This window comes from Octodon degus, unplaced genomic scaffold, assembly GCF_000260255.1.
Source record: "Octodon degus isolate 3935 unplaced genomic scaffold, OctDeg1.0 scaffold00007, whole genome shotgun sequence".
NCBI classification, from domain to species: Eukaryota; Metazoa; Chordata; class Mammalia; order Rodentia; family Octodontidae; genus Octodon; species Octodon degus.
In genome coordinates this window covers 15,917,593-15,922,348 of record NW_004524583.1, presented here as the reverse complement: position 1 = coordinate 15,922,348, position 4,756 = coordinate 15,917,593, and positions in this window count along the sequence as shown.

Sequence of the window (4,756 nt, the reverse complement as noted above, 5' to 3'; positions counted from 1 at the left end):
TTTATTTATTTTTGCGGAACCGGAGATTGAACTCAGGCCCTTGCACTTGCCAGAGAAGCGCTTATTCCACTGAGCCATCTCCCTGGCCCCTAGTAAACGTTTTTAATACCTGATCTTTGCTAGCAAATGTAGTAAAGGTATTTGGCTAGGCATTTCAAATATACATTTTTAGAAAGGGGCTATCATTGTCCCTTTGTCCAGTCCCATAGCCTTTAAGAATTCACTTCATCTCACACTGTAGTTTCTATCTTTCAAGACTATCAGAGTATCTTCACTTGTGCAAAGGAGTACAGGCTTCAAATGGCAATTCTTCTTCTTCTGTAAAAGTATGCTTGCTGCACTTGGGCAACCCAAACCCAATTCTGATCATCCAGTTACTCATCAAGACTCACTGATGATTAAAGCTTGTTGGCAGCTTGTAATCTCATGCTAACAGTTTCCATATGTCAGCCTTCTTTAAATCTGTGTCTGTGCTGAACAGACCAACTTTTATAATATGTAATTCAAAATTGATTATTATATACATATTTATTATATATTAAATATCTTGCTAACTTCCTATTCTGAGGCTAGATAGCACAGGCTGATTATTATGTAAATTTACACAATGGCTCTATGGTATACTGAAAGAGCAATTAAATGGGGGAAAATTACCAATTTATCTTAGTCACTTTTCTCCTTGCTGAGACAAAATACTCAACATCCAAAGTTAAAGGAAGAAAGGTGATTCTAGCTCATAGTTTGTAGAGGTTTCAGTTCGTAATTAGCTGGCTCCAAGGCAGGGGCCTGGTAGAGGGACATCACAGAGGAGAAACAGCTCATGGGGGGCACAAGGCTGAAGGCAGCTAAGCAGTGAAGCAGCAAGCAACAACAGCAGCCCTCTTTTAATCTCTTGTATTCTACTCAGGCTACCGTCCCTCAGAACAGGTACCAGTCATTCCTAGAATGGGTCACCTAAAATCCTAGCATCAGACCATGAATCAATCCCAGCATCACATTCCTAATCTTCAAATCACATTCTCTAGATTCAGCCACTTCTCCAAAGCCTTATCTATGAGACTTTGGGGGGACCTCTAAATACAAGCCATAATGAGATAAATTTTTCTAATAACTAGTTATATAATATTAGGTTACATATATAATACTAGGTTAGTCTTTAAAACAATTGGTACTTAATTTTGATTTTTAAAATTTTACTAGTTTCGGGCTGGCGAGATAGCTCAGCAGACTAAATACCTGCATAGGCAAGAACAGGGACTGGGAGTTTAATCCCCGGGATCGCATGCTGCGCCAGCCCATCCCCTGAGCATGGTGAGCTAGTCACCCAGTCCTGGTGTGCATGCATACTCCTATAATCTCAGCACTGGGAAGGCTGAAAACAGGAGGATCACTATGAGTCCAAGCTGTGTAGTGAGACCCTGAACCAAATACATAAGAAAAAAAATAAAAACTTACTAGTTTCTTCTAGTTCTAAAATTCTACAACTTAAGTGTCTTGATAAAATTCACTACCCATCTGCTATGAACAGTACACTTAAAAGTAATCACCAGCAAAGGAGTTGTAACTACATTATCTGGAGGAGTAAGGTGAGTCTTCTAGAGGTATGTTGCTGATAAGTGCTTAACAACCAGCTTTCTGAAGAAAAAACATCTCATATGTATCTTTGACTTCATCACATAGAGTAAATGCTCCTGCCATAGATGATTTGAAGCTATTTTAAGTTATGAAACGTGGAGTTGGCAAGAAACAGATGCAGTCATCTCATAAGTCAGTGTGAGTTGGCTCTGACACAACACTAGCCCTACATTTGTATGGTTTTTCAGGTAGAAAACATTCCACTGCAAGTAACAAAAAAAAGCTGTCCCTGGCTTAAGTGATAAAGGCAGTTAAAGGTAGTGGTTCAAAGGTTGTTTTAGCAGTTCTACCATCCAAAGTCCCTCAGGTTCTTTACAATTGTCATGGCCTGTATCTCATTCTTGCAAAATAACAGTAGTAGGTACAAGTTTTTGTACTTTTGGAACAGTACCCAAATTATGAAAGGAAAGATAAAAAGTAAATATCTTTTTTCCTTGTTTTATTTTTCTCTCCTTTTATTAGAGAGGAAGCATTTTGCCCAGAATCCCCAGCCATCTTCCCTTCATGTTCCTTTTTAAGCACTGAATGACATGTCTGTCCTTAGACTTATCCCTGGCAAAGGGAATCTGAATTGCCACAATTGGCTCAAAACAGTTTTGGTTCTAATCCTGGGATTGGACATGAAGACCAGAATTGCTGTACACAAATATTGTCCTGTGTATAATAAAATGATACAAGTTAGGCTGGGGAGATAGCTTGACAGTCCAAGTGCCTGCCTGGAAAGTACAAGGACCCAGGTTTGATCCCTGGTATCACATGCCATGCCAGCCCCACAACCCTGCATGCACTGTGCTGGTCATTAAAACCAGATGTGATGGTTCATGCCTATAATCTCTGTGGTAGGAAGCTGAGATAGGAGGATCACTATGAGTCCAAGCTGTGTATGTAGTGAGACTCTGTACCAAATAAATAAGTAAAAGATTTTTTTAAAGTTGCAGTCTAAAAAATGCTGATAATTTCAACTATCAACTCCAGTTTGACTTGCAAATTAGTGAGTCTGTTCAACAGGCAAGACAAAAGTATACTTCTTTCTTTCTTGATTAGCACAAGAGTGGCTTTATAGGGACTTCATAGCAGAGCCATTACCACTTACCCTTTAAAACACTTTATGCCCCTAAAACAGTTATGCTTTGAAATGTCAACCAATATCATAACTTAACTTCCAAAGAAATTTTATTTAATTAATACAAGCCCCCTTAAGGGCCAGCCAGATAGCTCAGCTGATTAAAGTGCCTACTTAGTCATATGCAGTGGTCAGAGGTTCAATTCCCTGGCCTGCAGTGCCAGCCCTGCCCCTGGGGCACACTGAGATGGCAATTGACACTGGGTGTGGTAATGTGTGCCTATAATCCCAGCACTTGGGAAGCTGAAAACAGGAGAATCACTACAAGTCCGATCTGTATAGTGAAACCCTATAGACCCTGTAGACCCTGCACTAAATTATATATAATCCCCCTCAAATGAAGTTTTGTAACCATTGGAGAAAATTAGTTAATAAATTAAAAAATAAATTAAAAATTTAGAATTACTGTCCTAATTCAGATCTTTTATTATGTCATTGTAATGTGCTTTATTTTATTTATTCATCAAGTCTGCTTGGTTTATAGATGAGGTCATAATATACATACTCAAGTAATATACTTCCATGTATTTAAAATGAATCTACAGTTCATGTTTTAATAGTTCATTTTGTACCACTCATGGAATTCACTAGAATTCTGTACTTAGTTTAGACTGCTTGAGCTTACTTTAATTGTGTCTGTATAATATGACTACATTGTCTAATTTGAGATGCATTATATACTCCAAGCCTTCATGAAATTTACATTTTAACTGCTTAATACTTCTCTGTCTCCCATAATGCCTACCATTTGGCACCAAGAAATATCTGTTGTTTTGAGTTTTTATTTTTATTTTTAGAAGGGTTGCCCCTGTCATTCACTCTCTGACACAGTGCATCCAGCTCTATCAAATTAAAAAAGAGATTAAATTGACATTTCATATAATTTAATCAAAACACTGCTTGAATTATCTGAGTTTAAATGCTGTATTTACAAATGAGTATTTCAATGCAAAACAAGAGAAAAGCTTAGCACACAAAAAATATTGATCTTGAATTGGGTTTCTAAATGGAAATATGCAGACCAAATGCAGTGCACAAATACACATTTAGATCACACAGCACTTGAAAGTCAAGAAGTCACCCCTAAAAAAAATTTAGATTTCTAGCTTTTCTTGAAAATCATTAAGCAACAGTAAGATGGAGTTTGCCTTTTTAGCTACACCTAATTCACCATCCCCACACCCTACTCCAAGGCTTTTGCTGCTTTCTGACCCTGCACAATCCCCTCTGTACAGTGGGCTCCACATTTTCATGTAGCAGCTCTACCCTGCCAGTGTCTCACATGTAAGGTGTCTGTCCTGCATTTGATCGTACAGGCGGTTTCCTGATAAGGCCACTTCCACTAAAAGGACAAGTGGGGCCTGCTCTCACACCCACCTGAGCCATGACCTGCCCCTAAGAGGCCTTATTACTTAAAGGGGGAACCAGCACCATCACAAATCACAAAAGGAGACTATCAGCCCTTTCAGGATTCTAGTTCTGGAAAGTACTAAGAGCAAGAATTTTATCTTATCTGACTTTATAATTTTAGGCCTAGTCCAGTGCTGGACATACAATACAATATGTACTTTGAAAATGTAAGACAAATAAATGATTCATGAGTACATATTTTTAGCTTCTACTATCTACCAAAATCTATTTCCAAGAACTCTCAAAATATTTACGGCATATTTGAAGAAAATATTGGTACCTTTATCCAGTTATCAACCTACAGTATTCTCACCATCTTTAAGGTGAATTACTGGTTATAACTCAAATGTTCAAAGTCATACAACTGCTTTTGAAATATCTAGTAAATCAGAAGAAGGGGGAAAAAAGCTTATAGGTCTGTCTGTAAATAAAAATACATGCCAGCATTTCTTCTAAAGAAGCAACATTTTCTTTACTACCTAATTCTGAAATAAATGTATGATGTGGTGGCTATTTATGGACAAGACTGGCAGTGCCAGAGAGGTGGTCATAGAACTGCACCATTAATATTGTTTTCTTCAGTTTGTA